The sequence below is a fragment of the Lytechinus variegatus genome, chromosome 5 (genome assembly GCF_018143015.1).
Source record: "Lytechinus variegatus isolate NC3 chromosome 5, Lvar_3.0, whole genome shotgun sequence".
NCBI lineage: Eukaryota > Metazoa > Echinodermata > Echinoidea > Temnopleuroida > Toxopneustidae > Lytechinus > Lytechinus variegatus.
The window spans coordinates 31,054,079-31,070,062 of record NC_054744.1 but is presented as its reverse complement, the minus strand read 5'-3'; the positions used below and the strand labels follow the sequence as shown (position 1 = coordinate 31,070,062).

The window sequence follows — 15,984 nt, the reverse complement described above, 5'->3', positions numbered from 1 at the left end:
TGCATTCAGAAAAGTTTTGAACGTGTTTAAAACTTTGTAATTGGTGAGTTGTGGGTGAATGCCTGCAACTCACTAGGCTTGCATGGAATAGTGCGACAGGACTTTCAACAAAACATAAAAGTAAGTTCCCCCGAAATATAATTGTCCAAACTTTTAAACTAATGATTTTTAGCAAATAATTTGGTCACAACCTTCCTACATTCAATGACTTAAACTTCAGTTTAAAAATCAAATTGATACATTAGGTTATGCATGAGTGGGCACACATCAAAACAATGGTCCGTTCTGATAAACCAAAAGGAGTCATTTTTGGATTGACTTTATTATTTAGGCAACTTATTTTCTTAATGAATGTTAAGTGCTTAGAAGAGGAGAAATTGAGGAAGAATGGGAGGAGGAGGAGAAGAAATAAATTGGAGGAGGTAGAGCATCTTATTAACCCAGAGTAGCAAATTCCCTCATGAAAAATATTCCTGCGGGCCCTGCTTGATATGATCATTTTTGTTCGACCTAGTCACAGATATCCTGAAGTTTGTTGTGTTTTATGCCATTTGATAAGCACAACAATTTTTTTTTGTGGGCGTGGTAGTTGATGATATCAAGCCCTTGTAATTTTGAAATTGCTATGTGAGGATTTTTTTTCATCAAAAACATAACTCCAGATATTGCAGCCAAAGTCTGTTGTCAATTGTGATGTAAACCCAAGAGGCAAATGTCATAACATGGTTGAGTGATCACATACTAAAGCAAGATATCTTATATTCACTATTTAATTGAAAATGTGACTTCAGTTGCTTGATGAAAAGTGATGAATTAGAGGATAAATTTATTTTGGACAAAATTTTTAAATTCTAAATGTATCACCCATGGGCAGTGATCCCGGATGGATGCACCCCCCCCCCCCTCCAATTGAATTTCAAATTTTATATAACTGTACAGCCTTTGGAAGAGGATAATCTCATCTCCCCCTTTTTTATTACTTTTTGTGTTATGGGCCCACTTATGGGTTATAGTAATTGTAAGAATAATTAGTCGGGAATGCAAGTTCTCATTCATCATAACGTGTTCAGTATGAAGATGATTAGTAAAAAAAGACTTGAAATACAACTCGCAAGTTGGATTATAGTCCAGTGCCAACAGAATTTCCACTATCTCAAACAGTATGGCCTCCCCTTCAGCGGGTTCATCATTCGCCCAAAGAAGTATATTTATTGATAATTGGAATAATCGAGAGCTGTATTTTCAGTCTTTACTGATTATATTCATATATATTAAAGGGGAAGTTCACCCTGACAAAAAGTTTATTGTAAAAATAGCAGAAAAAATAATAAAAAATATTGCTGAAGGTTTGAGAAAAATTCATCAAATAATTAAAAAGTTATTAGAATTTCAATTATTTGATTTGTGACGTCATATGCGAGCAGCATTCCTACATAGTGAATGGTAAAAAGTCAATGAAATGTCATTTTCTCAGAAAATTGAAAATGGTTTTCTCTGTAACTTTTGTATATCAATAGACAAATCATTTCACACCCAATCATGAATAGAAAACAAAATTAAGTCATCAGGAACCATACAAAATTTGAAATTCATGCATTTTATGTTACATAACACATGGGGCAGCTGCTCGTTTATGACGTCACAAATCCAAAACTTTGAACTCTAATAACTTCCTTACTCTTTAACGGATTTTCCTCAAACCTTCACCAATATTTTTTATTATTTTTTCGGCGATTTTTACAACAAAGTTTTCTTCAGGGTGAACTTCCCCTTTAAATCTTTGAAAAACAACATACATGTACAGAGAGGTGAAAATTGGGGGGGGGGGGGGGATGGAAGGAAAGTAGAGGGTTGGCTTTCATGTGGAGGGGGAGGGAGAGTGTGTGTGTTTGTGACAGAGAGAGAATGAAAACCAAACTCTACCCAAGCCCCCAAGAAATGTTTTTCCTAGTATTAATGTGTATGTAAAGAAAACAGGTAAACGAAGAGTGATTGACTGGGAATGTGTAGGTCAACTTAGAAAAGGGTAATGTTTATAAGTGAGATTTCTTTGTGGGGGGTGTTTGTATATTGCTCTCTATTTTAGCTGAATAGAGGGGATGACTAAAATTGCTCATTGTTCCGGTAGTTACCATCTTGGCAAAAGAAAACCTAAATAAGAAAATGAAATTTGAAAAAAGAAATTAAAAAAAAAAATCTCCAAAAAGGCACTGCCCGGATTTGAACCGGGGATCTCCTGTTTACTAGACAGGCGCTTTAACCAACTAAGCCACAGCGCCGCTCACGTCTGGGGAGGGAATTTACAGTATTCAAACCTTACTCTAAAGGGCAATTCTGGCGTGGGAATTTCTTCGGACTGATTCATTACGTATACAGGTAAGACATGAGTTATACACTTTGATATTTATTGGTAAATGCAAATTTGAACTGTAAAACTATTTTTTATTTCATGATTTTATAGAAAAACATATACGGTATACATATTATTGATAAGTAAGATTTGATACAAATTAATTCCGTCATAAATAAGCTACTTTTGATTTATATAATTTCACCTATAAATTAAATGAACCCTTCCAATTTTATTGTAAACACGACGACTGACCTTGATGTTCTGTACGGCAGCATGATTTGAGCGAAGCGAGATAGCCGAGCCAACAACGATCACAAATACCAATGAATTACCAGTAAAGGTAATTTTTTTTCTGATTGTGAAATGATTAAATGAATTCTAAACTGTTGGTTATTTTGGCATGCCATTATTTTCCCCATAGCTGGCATCCAAGCTGAGCTATTCTATGGCTTCGATATTTTGTCACGTCTTTGAGTTTGAGCTCCGTTGACAAGCTTACCGGTACCTGTGGCTGTGGCTGTGCCGCGGCTTTTGGTTTATCCTCGTCGGGGCGGCCTCGGCTCACCTACTCCTGCGCCGCTGGCGTGGCGGTAGGCATAGACCTTATCGCAAATAGGCCCTAGCCTAGGCTACATCATGATTCACGTAAAGGATTTTTTTAAAAATATTTTACTTTCTTCCTCTTAAAATCAATAAGTTTACAATCACAATTCATATAAATAAAGATTCTTTGCATGTAGGGCCTAGGCTATGTATAGTCGCGTATTACCGGACACTATCATTCATAATTTTCGGACGTGCATATTATTAATATTAGTGCGTACAAAGTCAATTTCGGAGCGCAAGGCTTCCGCAGTTCAATTTCACAGATCAATTCAAAGAACAAGATTGCAAAAACAAGGCGAAAAAATCTAACTCTTACCTTATTTTCTTTAAAATGACAGAAAATTCTTAAAATACCATATACCGGTAGGCCTAACATACCGGTAGTTTTGCATTAACATTTTTACAATTGATCCCAATTGATCTATTTTCTGATGGGAATACGGACCTGATAATTGCCGAAATTCAATCTCTTCCGCTCCATCAATCAGATCGTTGACGGCGAGTTCTCAAGGTACTCGGTACCCCTGCCGTGCGCGAGGTTTACCGTGATAGACAGCCATCAACGATTGACAGCGCATCGATAGAACTTGATGACTGAGTGAGGGTCACGATATGAATGAGCAGTAATACTGGAAAGCGCAATTGAAAAAAAAAAAGAAATTAGCTGGCAAACACAAATTTTTATAAAAGATTTGCTCAGAATCGATATAAGAAAGCACACAAAAACTTAGAATTTACTCATGATATGACATATCATGAAAAAATCACACCAATTCTTTCTTACATCATTATAATCAAGAATATTTTTAGCCGTCCGGCGCGCGTCCGGAATTATGATGTAATTTGTCACGCACGAAAATGATTGTTTTTCGCGGAGGGTATGCGGCAAGTGCAGTGCAAAGAAAACGGTTGGAAAATGTAAAATAATATCATATTCATAATTTTCAGAATATTTGGAATAGCAAGTGATAATTTTTCTTGATTGTATTTCCTCTAGTTGTCATTTTTAAATCACTGAAATAAAGGTGTCCGGCAATAGGATACACTGCCATACAATAAATAAACAAACAAACACTAGAGGTGCACGGCCAATATTGGACTCTTTGGAGACTGTCTCCAATGTGGGAAATTATCTCCAATATCAGAGACTTTTGTAAAGAATTTGGGTATCCAATTTCAGAGCCAGTCTCCAGTTTTGGAGACTAATTTCCTTTGTTTACATTTGCAGCAAGAGGATTACCTTGGCGGCAAATAAAAATGGGATAAGCAGATTCCTCATGAAAAATTACCCCTTTTCACCGTCTACTTTAAAAATTCACCATCTACTTTTCTTTTGATAAGGATTTTTGTTGTCAATCACACACAAAACAAATGGGCTTCTGACCTCAGTGAGACAAAATTTTGGGTGGAAAAAATCATGCTTTTGTTGGTGTTGTTTCTTTTTTCCTTTTGCAAAGGAAGTCTCCAATGTGGGAGATTGTCTCCCCTATTGGAGGGGTGTCTGGAAAAATGAAGACCGGGGACCGGGACACGTATCACACTCGTGTGAAAGCGTTTGTAGTTCACGCACGAAGTGTGTACAAAGCAGTGCAAAGTGTGTACAAAACACGTGCGCGGGTTAGAATGGACTTTGGACCTTGCCCCCTACACATGTTCTCCCATTGACATAACGCATGTCCCCGGTCTTCGATCTTCGTTTTCCAGATCTGTTGTTGGGTGTCTGGAAAACGAAGACAGAAGACCGTGGATCGCATCCGTCTAACTAAAATAAACCATTATTATATTCAGATCAAATTCAGGAATATTCTGATATTGGATATGTAATCAGTTATGATTGGTTGATAAGTTAATGATTAATTGTAAGGATATCGTTATCAGCTAGGGCATAATTAATACATAACAATTATAACGTACAATACACCTCATACTGCGCAATCACGTACAAGCAGTCTCAACTTAACTGCCGTTTGCAACTACCATTGACATTACGCGTGTCCCCGGTCTTCGTTTTCCAGACCTGTTGTTGGGTGTCTGGAAAACGAAGACAGAAGACCGGGGATCGCATCCGTCTAGCTAAAATAAACCATTATTATATTCAGATCAATTCAGGAATATTCTGATATTGGATATGTGATCAGTTATGATTGGTTGATAAGTTAATGATTAATATTGTATGGATATCGTGATGTGAATGATAATTGATTGAGCAATATATCGCGCTCAGCTCAGCTGGCATTAAAATTTTACTACCATTGACATAACACATGTCCCCGGTCTTCGATCTTCGTTTTCCAAACCTGTTGTTGGGTGTCTGGAAAACGAAGACAGAAGACCGGGGATCGCATCCGTCTAGCTAAAATTATATTCAGATCAAATTCAGGAATATTCTGATATTGGATATGTAATCAGTTATGACTGGTTGATGATTAATTGTATGGATATCGTGTCGTGATGTGAATGATAATTGATTGAGCAATATATTGCGCTCAGCTCAGCTGGCATGAAAATTTTACTACCATTGACATAACACATGTCCCCGGTCTTCGATCTTCGTTTTCCAGACCTGTTGTTGGGTGTCTGGAAAACGAAGACAGAAGACCGGGGATCGATCGCGTATAATAATTTGTCTAGCTATAAGATAGGCCTATAATATTCAGCACCAGTTCAAGAATATTTTGATCTTGGATACGTCATCTGCTATGATTGGCTGCGGATAAGTTATGGTTATTTGTGTGAATGGTTCTAGGACAATTACCCCCCGGACAATTACCCCCGGACAATCACCCCCGGACAATTCCCCCCGGACAACTACCCCCCCGAACAACTACCCCCGGACAATAAGCACCCCGAGGACACTTACATGTACCCCCCGGACAATTATCCTTGAGGACAATTACCCACTGGACAATTACCCTCGAGGACAATTATCCCCCGGACAATTACCCCTGCCTGAGAACAATTACGTACAAGCAGTCTCAACTTAACTGCCATTTGCAACTATTTTACTACCATTGACATTACGCGTGTCCCCGGTCTTCGGTCTTCGTTTTCCAAACCTGTTGTTGGGTGTCTGGAAAACGAAGACAGAAGACCGGGGATCGCTTCGATCCGTCTAGCTAAAATAAACCATTATTATATTCAGATCAAATTCAGGAATATTCTGATATTGGATATGTAATCAGTTATAATTGGCTGATAAGTTAATGATTAATTGTATGGATATCGTGATGTGAATGATAATTGATTGAGCAATATATCGCGCTCAGCTGGCATTTGCAATTTTACTACCATTGACATAACACATGTCCCCGGTCTTCGATCTTCGTTTTCCAGACCTGTTGTTGGGTGTCTGGAAAACGAAGACAGAAGACCGGGGATCGATCGCGTATAATTTTGTCTATAGCTAAGATAGGCCTATAACATTCAGCACCAGTTCAAGAATATTTTGATCTTAGATATGTCATCTGCCTTGATTGGCTGCGGATAAGTTATGGTTATTTGTGTGAATGGTTCTAGGACAATTACCCCCAGACAATTACCCCTTGGACAACTACCCCTGGACAATCACCCCCGGACAATTCCCCCCGGACAACTACCCCCCCGAACAACTACCCCCGGACAATAAGCCCCCCGAGGACACTTACCCCCGGACAATTATCCTCAAGGACAATTACCCCCTGGACAATTACCCTGGACAATAAACCCTGAGGACAATTATCCCCCGGACAATTATCCCCCGGACAATTACCCCTGACTGAGGACAATTACGTACAAGCAGTCTCAACTTAACTGCCGTTTGCAACTATTTTACTACCATTGACATTACGCGTGTCCCCGGTCTTCGTTTTCCAAACCTGTTGTTGGGTGTCTGGAAAACGAAGACAGAAGACCGGGGATCGCATCGATCCGTCTAGCTAAAATAAACCATTATTATATTCAGATCAAATTCAGGAATATTCTGATATTGGATATGTAATCAGTTATAATTGGCTGATAAGTTAATGATTAATTGTATGGATATCGTGATGTGAATGATAATTGATTGAGCAATATATCGCGCTCAGCTGGCATTTGCAATTTTACTACCATTGACATAACACATGTCCCCGGTCTTCGATCTTCGTTTTCCAGACCTGTTGTTGGGTGTCTGGAAAACGAAGACAGAAGACCGGGATCGTATATAATTTTGTCTAGCTAAGATAGGCCTATAATATTCAGCACCAGTTCAAGAATATTTTGATCTTGGATACGTCATCTGCTATGATTGGCTGCGGATAAGTTATGGTTATTTGTGTGAATGGTTCTAGGACAATTACCCCCTGGACAATTACCCCCGGACAACTACCCCCCCCCCCCCGACAATTACCCCCGAGGACAATTACCCCCCGGACAACTACCCCCTGGACAATCACCCCAGACAACTACCCCCCGAACAACTACCCCCCGGACAATAAGACCCCCGAGGACAATTATCCTCGAGGACAATTATCCTGGACAATAACCCCCGAGGACAATTACCCCCCGGACAACTACCCCCTGGACAACTACCCCCGACAACTACCCCCCCGAACAACTACCCCCGGACAATAAGCACCCCGAGGACACTTACCCCCCGGATAATTATCATCGAGGACAATTACCCTGGACAATAACCCCCGAGGACAATTATCCCCCGGACAATTTCCCCTGCCTGAGGACAATTACCCCCATAAAATCATCCCTTCTCTCCAGCATTAATGTTAGAAGCGGGACCCTTTTTAAGTTTTGGTCAGTGGCACAGGTTTTTCGAAATATTTTCTACTTTATCTTACCTTGATAATTTTTTATTTCTCTTTGATATTGCTCTTTTTCCTATTCTCTCATTTTCTCTTTTTTTTCCGTTTTTTTTTTTGTTTAGCGGCGCCTTCTGCATCATGAAAAATGGGGGGGGGTCTTGCACCCGAAATCTCCCGTTTGGCTATGCATATATTCATCAGAAAATGTGTAAACTGGCCCTCATACTAAGTTTTCATCAACTGAACACGATTAGTCATAATAATCACAAATAATCACATTTTACAGAGCACTTCAAGAAAAATTAAATTTTAAATTGAAAAAATAATGAAAGCTCGATATCCGAGATAAAATATGTTTTGTATATTAACTTCAAATCTTGATATTTTAAGCTCCATATATGTGAGCGCGAAGCGCGAGCTGAAAATTTTTGGAATTGCATGTATATATTTTAACCTGAAAATTGACTATTCTGGGCAATGTTTGTGAACCTGAACAAGATGCGTATGTAACTAGATAATTACTGCAAGCGCAAAGCGCGAGCAGAAATTGTTATTAACTGTCCTATAGCATTATCGAAAAGGGACCTGTTATAGGACTGTTTATAGGTACCACGAAGACGGTATATATATATTTCAATAAAGCATTTTTTTAACATTCCGACCTAAAAGAATGGTAATTACTTTTTGTATCAATAAAAGGGATAGGTATTAACGAAACAATGGATGCGAGCGCGAAGCGCGAGAGGAAAAAAAGAGATTTCAGACCTAAAAGCGGGACACTATTCATATTTTTGTAAATCATACATAAGATATAGTTAATTGGGTATCATTACTAATGCGATCGTGAAGCGCGAGCAGACAATTATTGATATTATGATGTGAAACTGGATAATTCAAATAAATTTCAAATAAAGAACATGCAGGGTATCGCGCATGTTTTAGATTTAGACCTAGAATCTGGGCTTTCTGAATACATTCTTTAATGGAACATTATAGACAAATAGGAACTTGGCAAATCAAACAATGTGACCACGCAGCGTAAGCTTTAAAAAAATACTGATATGTAGACAATAAAACGGACATTTTACAGAGCACTTAAATTTGTGAATGAAAAAAATATTGAAAGCTCGATGTCCGAGCTAATTATGTTTTGTGTAATAAATTCAAAACTTGCTCCATATCAGCCTACATGTATTGAGCAAGATATGAATCTCATCGAACAGGCAATTCTGGCGCGAAGCGCAAGCAAAGATTATTTTATAGTAACATGAAAGATTTTTTCTGGCAAGTCTTCCCTCACATTATTTCATTCACTCGTCTTCCTCCTCTTATTTTCCACTTATCTTTTCTTCTTCTTTTCCTTTTATCTTTTCTTCTTTCTCCCTTTTTTTTCCTCTGCCAATTTTTTTTCAGGGGGGGGGCACACCAAATCTCAGGGGGGCTCCCAGCTCCCCCCCCTGAGACAGCCACTAGCTGTTGTGTTCTTTAATTTCTTTCTTTTCCCTCTTGTTTTTTCTGTTTTCTATTCAGATTTCATGTTAGCATTTTCGCATCCTGTTTATTTTTGGCTCTTTTCCTTCACTTGTTTATTAGTAGGCCCTATTTCAGGATGATTATTTGTTCACTCCAATTATTGTCCCTTTTCCTTTCTCCTCTTGTTTCTTTATTCTCTTTCCCTCTCTCATTGTTTAATTGTCTCGCCCACAAGAGGTGAAGGCGAGACACTAAGAGATCCAAATGTCGATTCCAAGAGAGGGCTAGCCGATTCTGCGGTGCAAAATAGACCAAAAGCCAATTCTGCATCAGCTTTTGGTTCTGAACCAAAAGCCGATGCACGTGTAAACAGGGTAATTTTCTTCCAAACGCGTACTGAATGTTGATGTCTCGAAATGTACGCGTGGGAACGTCTCGGGTTTAACCGCAAAGTAGTATGCATGCGACGCACTAGTGTTTCATGTTCGCCGACCGTATGGAAAACATTCTACAAGGGCACGCTTCCCACCTGTCTTAGGTCCATGACATTGCTTTCTATCACAATTAGGTTTATTTTATACGGAGCTTTTAAAGGGATAGTCCGGGCTGAAAGTATGTATAGCTTATTGAATAGAGTAGAATTCACTGAGTAAAATACGGAAAATTTCATCAAACTCGAATAAAAAAGTTATTGAATTTTAAAATTTAGCAATGATTTGTGAAAACAGTCGTCATGAATATTCATTAGGTTGGCTGATGATGTCACATCTCCACTTGTTCTTTTGTATTTTAGTATGTGAAATTAGGTTCATTCAAATTTTTTCATCCAAGAACTAGAAAAATTGGATTGGCAACTGATTTAGTGCATCAAATATTTATTGCTGCAACTTATTTCATTATAAGGGAGACATATGCCTATTATTCGCACAAGTATGAAATAATGTAAAAATTATGATTATATTTAATAACATAGGAAAACGGAAAGTGGAGATGTGACAATATCAGCCCACCAAATGAATATTCAAGACGACTGTTTTCACAATATATTGCTAAACTTTAAATTTCAATAACTTAATATTACTTGTTATCCGATTTTGATAAAATTTTCGGCACATTGCTCAGTGAATTCTACTTTTTGTATAAAATATAAATATTTTCAGCCCGGACCATCCCTTTTACATCCCGTTTTAAGTGCCATCGACTTCGTGAGAAACTTAATCATGCCATGTCCACATCCGGGGGGGGGGGGCACTAAGTATATAATGCATAGTGGGTATGTGCCGCGGAGGGGACCCCCATTTTTACACTCGAATTTCTGTTCCAAGGCATAGCATTTTCGTCTTATTAAGAAAAAATATCAAAGAAAGCCGCTCCAAGGCACAGTTTTTTGCCTCGCCCGCGGCACACCCAGTTTTGGTCGAGTGCCCCCCCCCGGGTCCACATAAGCTATTATGACCTTTTATATGTTGACTTGGCGAGATATCGTATCTAGTCATGGCAACAAGTTTTTATAAGTCGACTTGAAGAAAATGAAGTACAATTGCACGAAAACGTGTCCGTATAGCACGCTATGAGTGGTAATTAGCTAGACAAAATCCCCGGTCTTCAGTCTTCGTTTTCCAGACACCCAACAACAGGTCTGGAAAACGAAGATCGAAGACCGGGACGTGCGTTATGTCCCCGGTAGTAAAATTTTCATGCCAGCTGAGCTGAGCGCGATATACATTGCTCAATCAATTGTCATTCACATCACGATATCCATACAGTGGCGTAGCTACGGGGGGGGGCCTGGGGGGGGCACGTGCCCCCCCCCTGAGATTTGGTGTGCCCCCAAGGTGCCCCCCCAGAAAAAATTGGCAGAGCAAAAAAAAAAAGAATAAAGGGAGAAAGAAGAATGAAAAAGGGAAAAGAAGAAGAAAGACAGAAGAAAAATAAAAGGAAAATAAGAGGAGGAAGACGAGTGAATGAAATAATGTGAGGGGAAGACTTGCAATTAAAAAAAATCTTTTCATGTTACTATATAAAATTTTTGCTGGCGCTTCGCGCCATAATTGCCTGTTCAATGGGATTCATATCTTGCTCAATATGCTGATGTGGAGCAAGTTTTGAAGTCAATATGCAAAACACATTTTAGATCGGACATCGAGCTTTCATTATTTTTTTTCTTTAAATTTAAGTGCTCTGTAAAATGTCCGTTTTATGGTCTACATATCAGCATTTTAAGCTCACGCTGCGTGGTCACATTGGTTGATTTGCCAAGTTCATATTGTCTACGTGTATTCCATAATGTTCCATTTAACAAATGTATTCAGAATGCCCAGATTTTAGGTCTAAATATAAAACATGCGCGATAGCGTGCATGTTCTTTATTTAAAATGTACTTAAATTATCCAGTTTTACATCAGAATATCAATAATTGCCTGCTCACGCTTCACGATCGCATTATTAATGATACCCAATTGACTATATCCTATTTATGACTTACAAAATATGAATAGAGTTTCCCGCTTTTAGGTCTAAAATCTCAATTTTCTTCCTCTCGCGCTTCGCGCTCGCATTATTGAAATATATACCGTCTTCGTGGGTGACTGTAAGCAGTCCTTAACAGGTCCCTTTTCGATAATGCTAGAACAGTTGATAAAAATTTCTGTTCGCGCTTGGGGGTACATACGAATCTCGTTCAGGATCACACATAACATTGCCCAGAAAATTAAACTTCAGGAAAAAATACATTAAAGTAAAAAAAAATCGCTCGCGCTTCGCGCTCGCACTTTTTATAAGGCTTATGAGATTATTTTATGTTTATGTTGTTTTATAAGAATAAAACTAACAGGTGACTGATATAGGTGAAGATAATTTCGGGCCCTGTCCCCTATTGGCGAAAGTCGGATCCGCCCTTGTAGACACATACACACCGTAAAAATGGCCGTTGCCCCCCCCTGAAAAAGCAAGGACCCCCCAGTGCCCCCCCCGGGAAAAAAATCCTAGCTACGCCACTGTATCCATACAATTAATCATTAACTTATCAACCAATCATAACTGATTACATATCCAATATCAGAATATTCCTGAATTTGATCTGAATATAATAATGGTTTATTTTAGCTAGACGGATGCGATCCCCCGTCTTCTGTCTTCGTTTTCCAGACACCCAACAACAGGTTTGGAAAACGAAGACCAGGGACACGCGTAATGTCAATGGTAGTTGCAAACGGCAGTTAAGTTGAGACTGCTTGTACAGTATGAGGTGTATTGTATCCAAGTTTTCAGGTTTATGACAGTTTTGAGAACTGCAATGGCTGAATTCCATGGGTAAAATATGTACGTTAATTATAATTGTTATGTATCCGTATTAATTATGTCCTAGCTGATAACGATATTAATAACCATAACTTATCCGCAGCCAATCATAGCAGATGACGTATCCAAGATCAAAATATTCCTGAATTTGATCTGAATATTATAGGCCTATCTTAGCTAGACAAATACGCGATCCCCGGTCTTCTGTCTTCGTTTTCCAGACACCCGACAACAGGTCTGGAAAACGAAGACCGGGGACATGCGTAATGTCAATGGTAGTTGCAAACGGCAGTTAAGTTGAGACTGCTTGTAAAGTATGAGGTGTATTGTATGCAAGTTTTCAATTTTATGACAGTGTTGAGAACTGCAATGGCTGAATTCCATGGGTAAAATATGTACGTTAATTATAATTGTTATGTATCCGTATTAATTATGTCCTAGCTGATAACGATATAAATAACCATAACTTATCCGCAGCCAATCATAGCAGATGACGTATCCAAGATCAAAATATTCCTGAATTTGATCTGAATATTATAGGCCTATCTTAGCTAGACAAATACGCGATCCCCGGTCTTCTGTCTTCGTTTTCCAGACACCCAACAACAGGTCTGGAAAACGAAGATCGAAGACCGGGGACATGCGTTATGTCAATGGTAGTAAAATTTTCGTGCCAGCTGAGCTGAGCGCGATATATTGCTCAATCAATTATCATTCACTCACGATATCCATACAATTAATCATTAACTTATCAACCAATTATAACTGATTACATAATATATCCAATATCAGAATATTCCTGAATTTGATCTTGATATAATAATGGTTTATTTTAGCTAGACGGATGCGATCCCCGGTCTTCTTTCTTCGTTTTCCAGACACCCAACAACAGGTCTGGAAAACGAAGACCGAAGACCGGGGACACGCGTAATGTCAATGGTAGTTGCAAACGGCAGTTAAGTTGAGACTGCTTGTACAGTATGAGGGGTATTGTATGCAAGTTTTCAGTTTTATGACAGTTTTGAGAACTGCAATGGCTGAATTCCATGAGTAAAATATGTACGTTAATTATAATTGTTATGTATCCTTATTATGTCCTAGCTGATAACGATATTAATAACCATAACTTATCCGCAGCCAATCATAGCAGATGACGTATCCAAGATTAAAATATTCCTGAATTTGATCTGAATATTATAGGCCTATCTTAGCTAGACAAATACGCGATCCCCGGTCTTCTGTCTTCGTTTTCCAGACACCCAACAACAGGTCTGGAAAACGAAGATCGAAGACCGGGGACATGCGTTATGTCAATGGTAGTAAAATTTTCATGCCAGCTGAGCTGAGCGCGATATATTGCTCAATCAATTATCATTAATATATATAGTTGAAAACGGCAGTTAAGTTCAGACTGCTTGTACATGATTGCGATATCCATACAATATTAATCATTAACTTATCAACCAATCATAACTGATTACATATCCAATATCAGAATATTCCTGAATTTGATCTGAATATAATAATGGTTTATTTTAGCTAGACGGATGCGATCCCCGGTCTTCTGTCTTCGTTTTCCAGACACCCAACAACAGGTCTGGAAAACGAAGATCGAAGACCGGGGACATGCGTTATGTCAATGGGAGAACATGTATAGGGGGCAAGGTCCAAAGTCCATTCTAACCCACGCACGTGTTTTGTACACACTTTGCACTGCTTTGTACACACTTCGTGCGTGAACTACAAACGCTTTCACACGAGTGTGATACGTGTCCCCGGTCTTCGGTCTTCGTTTTCCAGACACCCCCTATTGGAGAGAGTCTCCCATATTTGCCGTGCGCCTCTACTGACAAATAGGATATCAATTGAATTGTTGAATGTGTACGTGATGCCTTTTTTTTTATAGATCTAGGCCTAAACCTTATCGCAAATAGATTCACGCAAAGGATCATGGGATCGCAAAGGGGGCAATAGCGCCGCTATTTTCTGGATGCGACCGCAAGCAGCCGAAAAAGTGTACGATTTCCATAGTGTATCAAAATACGATCGACGCCCGCAGCCAACATTTTGCTAACTTCCAGTAAACGTCATATTTGTTCCAGAGTCTAACATCACTTTTCTTCTTAATCATGGGTGGCAGAGATAGATGTGCTATCTATAGCTGCAAGAATTACCACAGACTTTATGAAAACAAGTGCAATTTTGTTTCATTTTCGCGCACTGTCTGTGCGTATTTTGAGTTGTGCAGCTGTGACTGTGCAAAGTGAAAGTGTGTTTGTATGCACGGACAGCGGGCACTCTCGGCCCAGGGACAGTGTACGCCGGCGTCGCAGTGGAGGAAACTGGTCCCGGAATTCCAAGCAATAATAAAACGATGATCAATAAAACAAACTCTGCAGTAGATTTGATTACTTTATTCTAGTTATATATTTTTGTAATATCAATCGATAGTCAAGAATACACAGAGCTACCAAGTCTCACGCATTGTGCGTGAGACTCACGCATTCAGGGTCCGTCTCACGATCTCACGCATAGCACCCATTTTTCTCACGCATCGGGACCCGACAGAAAAAAAGAGAAAAAGCATTATTCGTCAGATTATACGACTGGCGACCGCCTTCGCGTCTAGCCCGGCACGCGAGACGAATTGAGAGTGCAGTCAGCGCACAGCTAGTACGTGATACGATGAATCGCGTGCGTGCATCGCATAGTTTTGAAGCCCATTTCTCATGCGCGCGAGTGCAAGTACTGGCCGCGCGCGCACAGAGACGTCGAGTCATGAAAATCTCACGCATAACATTTTTTTGAACTTGGCATCTCTGAATACATGTTGCATAAATAATTATCTCAATCATGATTGTATTCAGAGTAGGCCTATAACCCCTATAACCAACAGAGCTGTGTTTTCTTTTTCTCTCCACAGATAAGCTATTGCATATAATTCAGGATCATGGATGGACATTCTGAAGTGTTATTAGTGGCATGCTTAGACAAAATAATGAATTAAATAGAACAAAATTGAGAATAGATGATAGTACATGTATATTGAGAGAAAAATAAGTTTAAAAAAAGAAGAAAGAAATGAGGAAGGTGATCTTTGAGAGAAGTGACTGAATGCCATTAATAGTTGAAGATGTAAATGTTGAAATAAGATTTTTTTGATAAAAAAAATGAAATATATATCATTTATATGAATCAAATATCCATCATCTGGTAAGTTTCGGACAAAAAATGAAATTACAGAGAGGTTGGAGGGATATAGGGCCTATACGGGATCATAAAATGTTTTAAATTCAGGGATTTATTTAATCTTTATCCTGCATGTCATATATATATATATATATATATATATATATATATATACACACACACACACTAGCTTGTTTTTAATATACCAGTACTTTATATTGGTCTCACCCCCCCCCCCCCTTAACAGAGCTTGTATGATCAAACTGTAATTCAAGATCATGGCCAGAC

At 38.9% G+C, this 15,984-nt stretch overlaps 1 protein-coding gene and 1 non-coding gene across 2 annotated transcripts in view; one reads left to right on the top strand and one right to left on the bottom strand.

Annotated features, from left to right (window-relative positions):
* Positions 1-2,205: 2,205 nt before the first annotated feature.
* On the bottom strand, positions 2,206-2,279 carry TRNAT-AGU. The gene has a single exon. It is a non-coding gene; the product is annotated as a tRNA-Thr (tRNA).
* A 332-nt stretch (positions 2,280-2,611) lies between these two features.
* Positions 2,612-15,984, top strand: part of LOC121415922 (myogenesis-regulating glycosidase-like) — a 44,842-nt gene continuing 31,469 nt past the window's right edge. The window contains exon 1 of the mRNA XM_041609317.1: positions 2,612-2,693. The gene's annotated coding sequence lies outside the window, so the exon portion shown is untranslated. The remainder of the gene's footprint in view (positions 2,694-15,984) is intronic.